At 44.3% G+C, this 10225-nt stretch overlaps 1 protein-coding gene across 3 annotated transcripts in view; it reads left to right on the top strand.

Annotated features, from left to right (window-relative positions):
- The first annotated feature begins 569 nt into the window (after positions 1-569).
- Positions 570-10225, top strand: part of LOC104325631 (lethal(3)malignant brain tumor-like protein 3) — a 52838-nt gene continuing 43182 nt past the window's right edge. The window contains exon 1 of one of the 3 annotated variants that reach the window (XM_069803356.1): positions 570-685. The gene's annotated coding sequence lies outside the window, so the exon portion shown is untranslated. Of the gene's footprint in view, positions 720-10225 lie in introns of all 3 variants that reach the window. The other 2 variants (XM_069803355.1, XM_069803353.1) reach the window with 2 other exon arrangements.

The raw sequence follows: 10225 nt of genomic DNA, 5'->3' as shown, positions 1-10225 counted from the left end.
CCATTTCCCAAATCTCCATTTTGGATGGGAATGTGCCTTAATGCCCCACGGACTTGTCCGGGCTTCATCCCCCGGCTGGCTCAGGGCGAGCAGCACCATCCCTGGGGCACAGCCCCAGGGACCCATGCCTGCCAGTGGTCCTGTCCCAGTGCCAGCGCCATCCCAGTGCCTGCCTGTCCCAGTAACCAGCCTGTCCCAGTGCCAGCCCGCCCCAGTGCCAGCCCTGTCCCAGTTCAACCCTATCCCAGTGCCAGTCTGTCCCACTGCCAGCCCTGTCCCAGTTCAACCCCATCCCAGTGCCTGCGTGTCCCGGTGCCAGCCCCATCCCAGTGCCTACCCATCCCAGTGCCAGTCTGTCCCACTGCTAGCCGTGTCCCAGTGCCTGCCCGTCCCAGTTCATCCCCATCCCCGTGCCAGCTCTGTCCCAGCGCCAGCCCTGTCCCAGTACCTCCCTGTCCCAGTGCCAGCCCTGCCCCAGTACCAGCCCTGTCCCAGTGCCTCCCCGTCCAAGTCCCCGTCCCCGTCCCCATCCCAGTTCCCCGTCCCGCCCTGCCCCCAGCACCGCCTCAGCCGGGGCCGGGGCCGGGACCGGCGCGGAGCGGGACCGCCGCGCATGCGCTCCCTCCCGCCCCCGCGGGACCGCCGGGGCACTAATTGTTGCCGGAGTTAAAGAGAAAAAGACCCGGTACGCGAGAGAGGCACCGGGCGGCCGGGCCGGGGTGAGTGGGGGCGGTGGGGGGGACGGCGGGAGCGCGGGAAGCCGCCGGCCGCCATCTTGTGGCGGGGGGCGGCGGGGCCGAGACGGGCCGGGCCGCTTCGCCGTGGAGGAGCCACGGCGAAGCGGCCCGGCCCGTCTCGGCCCCGGGGTCTGTGAGGGGAAATGGCGCCTCTGGGGTGAGGGGCAGCCTCGCGTCCCGTCACAGCTCGACCCCCGGCGAGGACGGGCCCCTCTCTGGGGGTCTCCTCCCCGCTGGGTGCCGAGGAAACCTCTCCGGCTTTCCCTCGGCTTAAAGCTCCCAGCTGGGTGGGGAAAGTGTGTTTTAAACCACTAGAGAGGGGAAAGTCCACTATAAAGCTCAGCGAAGGACGCTTTCAGAAGCCGAGTTTAAGTTGTTCACAGTCTACGGAGCAAAATTAGAAAGTATTTACGGTTTCTGGGGTGGGTTTTTTGCCCGTTTCTAATGGGTCCACAAGAGGTGGTTGAGAAAATCGGGATTATCCAGCCCTGGTCCCAGCTCTGGCAGAAACTTCTTGGGAGTGTGAAAACTCAAAAATACTAAAAAGTATGTAAATACCGTGTAATAGAAAGCGATCTTGGACACTTACCCAAGCTCAGAAAGACTTATGTTTGAAAACAGAGATTTTTATGTGAGGGAGGAAAACATCTTCCAACTTTCTGACAGCAAATTCAAAGACTAGAACTAATGATACCAAGATTTCGTGAACAGAGGGAATGTCAGTGCCAGATAAATAGAAGGATAAACATAATACTTTAAAAGTATTGATCAGTGCTCTGGGTAAAGATCAGTATAGGATGATCTTAATGATGTTTGGTGTTAAGACGAAAGGGATTGGGACAGTTTTACTGATACTTGGTGCTGCAAAGAATTGGATTAGATTTTTAATATGAAAACATTTCCTCTAGTTTATTCAAATATCACCCAGATAAGTTTAGAAAAGAAACAAAAACATGCACACGTTGGTCTGTAATTGGGATTAAGGGATAAAGAGCTCTGATCTTTTGTGCCAAATTACATAAGACCTCTCTGCTTCATGTCTTATTATACAGTGAAACAGAAGTAAAAGGAGACAAAATGGGTACTTGGTGCTGCAAACTCTTCTTACTACATAGCAATTAACAACAGTCTGACGTGGTCTCGTTAACGTCAGTGTTTTGCTTCCCCGCTTTTCCTTGTCGCATCTATTTAGAGTATATATTTTTTGAAGGTGGGGACAGTCTTTTCCTGAGTGAGTATTTCTACTTGGCGGTGTAAGGTATGTAATAATAATTAGTAAGAGTCCCCAGGGTAATTTGCTGGATTGTAGTCTTATAAAGTAATTACAGATGCAATTAAAACAGAGGACATTTTTGGCCTCTGTGCTCTAGTTTTGGACTAAAATTGATCGCACCTTACATTGCAAATAATCCTATTAAGGCTGAATGCGTGTGAAATAAATTGTAATTCATCGTGACTACAGAGGTGGAAATGGAGCCCGAATTTGAGCTGCTGAGTACAACCGGGTACAACTACTGGGCAGATTGTGTAGGGCCAGTTCCATTTTTCTTGGCCAGAGTTAATTTATCTTGCCTTTGTGGTTTTTATTGCCATAATAAGTAAGTTGCAGTAGGCTGAGTGGTTACAAACAGATGTGCTCTGCAGACGATTCCTGACCGACTGACTTATCATGGCCCAAGGACATGTTTTCTTTGACTCAGCCGTGCTGTTTGTCTGCACTTTTTACCACCAATTCTTTATTTACTGGAATTTTAAGGCAGTAGCAGGAGCATGGGTCTTCAGACTGATTATTAAAAGTAGCATCTAGAATTTATTTAAAACACCAGCTGCAATTTTACTTTATAATGTTTGGCTTAAAATTGCATTGTTATAGCTGCAGGAGAAGGTCTGGCTCTCTCTTATCTCTCTTCTATCTTCATGCAAAGCTTTTAGTCTAAACACATCTTGGTATGATCATGTATTCCATTGGTAGAGGGGATATGAATTTGAGGGTGAAGCCTCAGTATAACCCCCTTGTCCTTTTCCATATGAATGCTAGTATTTTTCGAGAGGTGGGCTGCAAGCCTGACACTGGGAGATGGATAATGAGATCAGATTCTCCCAGGGTGGTGATGGAGACGCAGATGAAGGTGTGGAGTGTTGCCTGTTCAGCCTTCCTGTGCCAGTCCATGCCTCACCTCTGTGCAGGAAGGGGTTTTGGAGGCCTGAGTCCCATTATCAGGATTGCACAATTTGAGTATCAGGAAAACATAGTTAAACTGGGTCAGAACCAGGCTGAACCACAGCAGCAGTTGCTCTGGACCTTTATAGTCTTTCTGTGGAATAACAGGGTGGTTCCTGAGTTGCAGTGTCAGTGCTGCTTCCCCAGACAAACACTGTTCCCTTTCTCCCATAGTTTGTAATTTTTAATCTATTTCAGCCTTTTCTCAAGCCCTCCAGCAGTGTGTTGTCTTGAGGTAGAGGAAAGGGAAGAAGGTAGCACAGTGGGTTGAAAAATTAGATTAGAGACTGGGGGGGAAAATGACCAAATGTTTACTTGCTAATGAAGGCTGGCAGCTGAAAGCTCTGACACGTGGAATCAATTAGCAATCGAAGCAAATAGAGATCCGACCAAACCCCATCCTTTCTAATTAGTAGCCCTAACTGTGCTCCGCAGGTGAGGTATGCATGCAGATGTGCTTTGCTAAATTTGGCAGATTACTTTCCAGAGGATGGTTCAACTTATTGGCAAAATACTTTACCTCCAAGGAATGGATGTTTTATTACTAGGTTTAGCATCTTTTGGCTCACGTCCTGTTGTTTTTTTTAAATTTCTGATTGAATCCAGCTAAATGGTGGGATAAAAGCATGGTAGATCTAAGCAAACAGAGGTAGAAGCTGTAGTCATGAACCACACAGGATTTGTTTTGATAACCCTATTTATGTTGTAGCTTTTAAACCAAACAAAACACCTGATTTAAGCAAGAAACCTGAACATAAGCAGCAGCAGAGTTCATTCTTGACTAGTGTGAGGCAGATCAAAGCTTCCTCGCGTGTTGCTGTTTGGCTGGTGGCAGGGCGGTGCAGAGCTGAGGTCCTGCGGGCACATCAGATGATCCCAGGCACAGAAGTAGTCACCACTGTTAAAAGTTGTGTGGCTCGTCTGTCTCTTTGTGGTGGGGTTGGTGGAGACAGGACTTTTGGAAGGCTTGCAGGAGTGTGCTGTGTCTTCTAACCTGTGTCAGAATGGCTTTTCACATAGTACCTGGCAGCTCTTCCTGCATTCCTGCTGCTCCATGTCTTTGTGTGACCCTTTCTCTTCTGTTTGCATGTAGTTTGTTGGGTTGTTGTTTGGTTTTTTTGAGTGCTTCCTCCATGATGCTACTGTATGGTGTCCGCAGAAGCTGGAACATGAATGGTGAGAACGCTGGAGCAGGGAGAAGATAGTTGCAGTGAATTTACAGGGTGAGCCACAGTAGTTTCAGCCTTCACTTCCCTTGTTAATGCTAAACTCATATGCCCTTGTCATGGCTCTAAGGAGATGCTTTCTTCCCTGTGCTGTGTTCAGTGGATGTCTTCATGGCTAGAGAAGAATGGCAGCATGACACAGGACCTGCGAGCCTGAGCTCTGTCCTGTCCCCTCCTGTGCATGGCAGCCTGGGCTCCGGTTTCCCTGTTGGTGCTGGAGCTACATCCACTTTGGGGGCAGAATATATGTAAGTTTGGCATAATGCAGCTTTTCAAATTAGACAGCATAGGACTGGATCAGTTAAGTTTTTTTTTTTTTAAATATAGCAAATACATAGGAAAAAGGTCAGTCCCATAAAGGTGTATTTTTAAAAATTTATTTCAAAGAGTGCAAGGCCCTTACCTGCTCAGCAGTCCTTTTCATTGTCATTCACTTGTAATGAAACCAGGTGCAGATTTCTGTACTTCCAGCGGGTCACCCTTGGCTACAGAAGGGATGTTGAGAAGGAATTGCCTCTGAAATGCCTGGAGAGGGTCTACAGCTGCCTTTGCTCACTCAGTTGAGAGAGCAAGCATGGCAAGATTGGGTTGTTGGAGAAAATTAGCATCTCAGCTCTGGTTTGTAACTCACTGTACTAAACCTGATACAGGGATATCAGAGCCCAAGGTATCATTTGTTTATCCTTGTTTTATAAATCACAAGATGTTTATAAATCACAAGATGTTTATAAATCACATTTGGAAAATGGTACTTCTGTGTGGATTGTGGGTGAGGTTTTTTCTCTTTTTTAAAAAGTTAGCTGGAAATTTGGGTTATAACTTTTCAAGGTGAAAAGTTGGTTGATGTAGTTGACGTAAAGAAAGCGTGGGGTTCTGGGCACTTGCATAGATGCTCTCAGTGAAGCTCCAAAGGGTGCACAAAATCCTTTAGGAAATCCAGTAGGACTAAGCATGTACTTCAGTGCATTGTTGGATCAATAGCAGTAATATTGCTTACAAAATTTGCACATTTTCTTCCCCTACTCACCTTTCATGACTGTGGTATCAATCCATCTGTATTTGCTGAAACTTCTGATGGGAAAGGAGGGATGGAAAATGGCTTATGTATGTATGCATGCAAGCTGTGCTTTTTTTCATATTATCTGAAAAAGTACCTCTCTAGGTTTTTGTTTAACTAGTTCCTTGACTAAACACTTCACTTTTCAGACTCAGATGATTTTCTAAGAAGATTCATTTTTGACCTAACCTTTTCTGCAACAGGGACAGCAGTATTTTTGCAATTTCTCATTGTATTAAACACAAAGAAGGTATGTGATGCTTAACTGAAAGAAGTTTGGATGTTTTTATATGACCGTCTGTGCCAGATTTGACTGCATAACTCTACCAAGCTATTTAGAAAACAAATACTAGAAGAAAAATCTGTTTTGCAATTTTTGTTGCACAACTATGTACATAGTATATGAGCACTCTGGCTGGTTCTGCCTCTTGACTTCAGCATCAAATGGATCTGAAAGACAAGCCTGCAGTTACTTGTATTTTTTTAAGCTTGCTTCGTCAATTCAGTGCAGTTTTTTCTTTTGAAGTACTTGACATGCATTATTCAAGATGGAACAATTGCTGTTGGTGTCAGTATGACACATGAAAAACTTGTGGAGTAGGTACTGGTAGTTCTGGAGTTTAAGACTAGTCCCCTTAACACCAGTCATTTGGAGTTTAGATAACCAACCTTAATTATTCCATATTATTCTGGATTCTTAAGTATTCAGAAAAGTACAACATAATAAAGTGGCTTTGGAACAGAAGCAAATAAAATAACTAGTGCAGAGATTTGACATCCCTTTAAAGGGTCTATCTGGGAGCCTACACCCAATGTGCAGCCGTTATAGATGTCAGAAATGTTGGAGGACAACAAAACGTTGCGGGTAATGTCGTGCTCCTCTTGATTGTTTTCATTAACTACTTCCACTTTTAAGAACATGTTTTACTGCAAAATTAATTCTTTGTGTCTTAGTTAAACACGTAAGTGGTGTGACTGAACTTTTAGTTTGCCATTAGAAGAATCACTTTTTTTGCCCCCAGCGCTGCAACTTTTATGTTGTCACAAAATTGACTTTATCTTGAATCACAAATCTTATGGCTTCCTTACAGGTCATTAAGTTTTGAGTGAAAATGGTTCTGATTACGAGTGATGGAAAGTATTTATATCTTGCATCTGTTGTTGTAGAAATTGGATCAGGTTTAGAAATGGCAGAAGTTCCAGTGTCTTGCTAGGGAGTGCTTTGGGTCGCTACTGCAGAGCTTCTTCTGAACGTGACGGTTTTGATGGTATATGATTTCTTTGTGGCACCGGGTGACGTTCATTAGCATGTGCAAGTGTTATCGTGGTTACAAGTGGATCCCAGAGACTGGGATTAGCCGTGTCACGGTCTCAGGCCTCGAGGAGACATCCCTGGGCCTCCTGGCTGAGCCCGTTGAGTGCGAGGTTTGCACAGGGCTTTGTCAGTGGCCGGGTGCCTCCCCCAGAGCCACCGTTCTTCACAAGCAGGAGGAGATGAAGAGCTGGGGAAAAGCAGCTCAGCACCAAATGCTTTTAATGAAAGTGATAAGATGTGCTTCTGTTCCTTGCTTTCAGTAAACAAACAGAAAGCATTAACTCTGTGGACATGGAAGTAGGTTTTGTACCTTCTTTTGTATCCCTCCCCTTCTATTTGGAATAGGTTGAAATGCTCAGCAGCATAGTACTGAGTGCCTTGTTCAGCTCCTGCAGCAGAAAGGACAGGAGAAAGGCTGCTTCCTTGCTGGCTTCACAACATCACATAAATCTAAAGAGAAAGGTAACAAAGTGAGTATGATCGCAGATGGGGATAGTTAGACTAGAAGTGAGGCAGCGCCGCTCTCAGCCTTCACAGTCAGACGTGCTGCCGCCGACTTGCTGCACGCTTGCTTTTCAGTGTGCTCTGTGGAGAAAGCTGGCTGGTGTGTCAGCAGCGCGGGGAATGGGTTTGTGTGTAAAACAGGTGCTTTGCAGAAAGTGCGTTCGTGTAGTAAGCAGCCACAGCCTGTGTGGGTGCTTTTCTTTCAACAGCTGAAATAAATATGTGTGTGTGTGTTTGACACGACTGTGTCAAGAAACCAAGAGATAGCAGCTTACGAACTACAATGCTGGTTTGGGCTTAATACTGGGATCAGCTGCTGGGTTTAAAGTAAACTCACAATATTGCTGTCTGATCTTTATAAATTGATTTAAGTCACATTGCCATGGTGCCTATTTATTTGTCTCCCAGCACAGCACTACCTAAGCATAATCCGTACATTAATGTGTACTTAGGGTAACCTTGGAAGGGCTGTGTTGTACAAATGAACGTGGCAAACTCCTGAAAACCAAAGCAGTTTATCTTAGCGGTCCTGCAGCAGAGCTAAGACAAAAAGTGTTTACTTCTCCTCTGTTCCAGCCCATGCTGCAAGCCCAAGGCCTCCCTCTCCTTTCCTAGACCATTTTCCCCCTCTAATCTTTCAGAGCAATATTTGCCTTGTTTTGTAGTTACAATTTTTCTCTCTTTTCCTGAGAAACAAAAATTAGTAGGAAGTGCAATGGGTGGAGCTTGGGATTCCTCAATTCTGAATTTTATCTCTTTTTTTTTTTTTCTTCCTTCACTGACATAGATAGTGAAAGCACTTAAGCCTTCTTCACGCCGTTAAATGCTTGTTGGTGACTACTAACACTTTCTCTTGAGACATTGGTATGGTTCCATTGCAGGCTCTGAAAGTTCATTTCAGTCCCTGACTGATGAGGTTCCTGGAGGTGAGGCTGGGGGTTTTTGGTAATGGTATTAGTTCAGCCTTGCAAAATATTACTTGCCCGAGGTGAGTAATAGGTTTTGATGGGTAAGTAAAGTATCATCAGTCATCGCCATAGCAAAGGACAGGCAAATGATTTTTGTGTCTGAAGTGGTAAGTGTTCAAAGCAGTTCCTGAGACCAGATTAGTTGTGCCCTGCAAGAAGTCATGAATTATTTTTTTTGTTTGTTTCTGTTTAAATTGCAGTTCAGTTCTCCAGTAACGTCATAAGAGTGACTGGCAGATCTAATGCGTTGGGTGTTAGACACCGCTGCCAAATCTTATAAGAAACTGGGGATGCATGGAGCTCTGAATGCCAACTCGCTTTGAGTGCGTATATATTACACTGAATTAAATGACCAGCTTTGCTAGGTTTCCCTTGCTGTTTCGGTGAAGAAAGGTGATTTGTAAGTCAGTTATTCCCAGAACAGCACAGTATCAGATGGTTTTCTTGATGACAGCTGCTTCTCAAATAGAATGTTGCCTCCTGGTACATGGAGGCTTAGCCAGAAGGGCTGCAAACTTCAGTGTTGTTACTTGATTTACAATCTTTGGGTTTATTGCGCCGTTGTTTCTCTCACATTTACCCTCATATAAAGACACTGAAATCCTCATGTCATTGGAAATCAACCAGGCAGCATATGAAATGGGATTTCTGTTGAAATGTCTCTCTTCCCATTAGATCTGATGGCGTATAGAGAAATACAGTGAACCTCCATCCACCCATTTAGCTTTCACACTTTTGTTAGTATGAACTTGCGCTTTTTTCCTTTTTTTTTTGTCTCCTAACTAAGGCAAGTTGGATATTAAAAGCCAAAGCTGCTTTTCTACAGTAATGATGAAGCAGTTTCCCAAGGCTGCACTGTGGTTCCATGGCAGAAACGAGATCAAAACTTGAGTATTTCAGACCTCCTCTGCCTATGGATTCCCTTATCTAAAGCACAGAGGTCTGGGTGGTAGCATATTAATTATGAGCCATTATCTCTGCAAGCATGGTAGTCATTTATCATTTCATAAATCTGAATCTGTGACTTGGGACTGAATGACTCATCTTAGTTTTGCTATATCTTCTTTTGCGTTAATGTTTCTGAGTCTTAAAATGTTAAAGATGAAAAGCAATCACAAATACAGACAAATGGGGAACATTTGTGCCTGACTATGGCTCTTCAAAATTTTTCAAGTTAGTTTCTGCTGTCTTTTTAATTGCATAGCTTGCTTCCTTTTATTGGGCTATCTTGATTTTTATTGTAGATTTTACTGATAGGGAGCATTATAAGAAAAGTAATTTCTTTATTATATTTTTCTAGGAGTTTTACTGGATTTATAAAATAGAGAGATGAAAAAGGGCCATTATTGTATCAGATCTTCTCTGGTTAGTACAAGATTATTTTCTGCATTGTGATCTTTGACAATTTTCCTGGCCCAGTTTTAAATAAATTCTACAACTCCTGTCCAAGTATCTTCCAAACTCCTTCTCCCAGGGGGAGCTCTGCAAATAGTCTTCATGTTTGAGCTTCTTTATTTTTAAAGCCTGAATGCAAAGAGTAACATCTAAAAAGTGATAGTTTTGCCCTTGCTGAAACTGGCATCAAAACACTGGCTGCAAACAAGTGTTTATAGATGTACAAGGCTACATCAAATATTAATGTATGGCGAGCCTTTGGCTACAGTTGTTCAATACCACCCTACGTAAGGCTAATTCAGTCCAATTCATAAATCTCCATACAGCCGTGGCGCGCAGTGCTGATGCGGATCTGTTCTGTGTACGTAGCCAAGGACACCGACTGCGGATCTTCCGCACCTGCAGTTCAGTTAGAACTGCTGGAAGCTGAACTGGCTTCTGCAGCTTGACTGCTGGTCCACTTTGCTCCCATTTTCACCCTCCTGACTCGTTCTGACTAGCCTATATGCTGCTAATCTTTGCCATTATGCAGGATTGTAAGTAGCTGGAATTTTATATTTGGGGGGGGGGGGGAAGAGGAGGAACTCCTCCTACAGGGATTAGATTGTGATACCCAAAGATACTTGGTATTGCAGTTTACAAAGGTCTGTCCTGCTTTTGACCCGATTAAGATAATCATAAAGAGCTGTGATGCTTGAATTAGAGTTGCAGGAATGCTCAAACATCATAAATTATCCTGCATCAGATCTGTGGTTTTGCCTTTGGCTGAATTAAACTTACACTCTCAACCTGTAGGTAGAAG

This window comes from Haliaeetus albicilla, chromosome 16 (genome assembly GCF_947461875.1).
Source record: "Haliaeetus albicilla chromosome 16, bHalAlb1.1, whole genome shotgun sequence".
Lineage (NCBI taxonomy): Eukaryota > Metazoa > Chordata > Aves > Accipitriformes > Accipitridae > Haliaeetus > Haliaeetus albicilla.
Note: the sequence above shows the minus strand (reverse complement) of the source record. Positions and strands in the feature narration are given on the sequence as shown.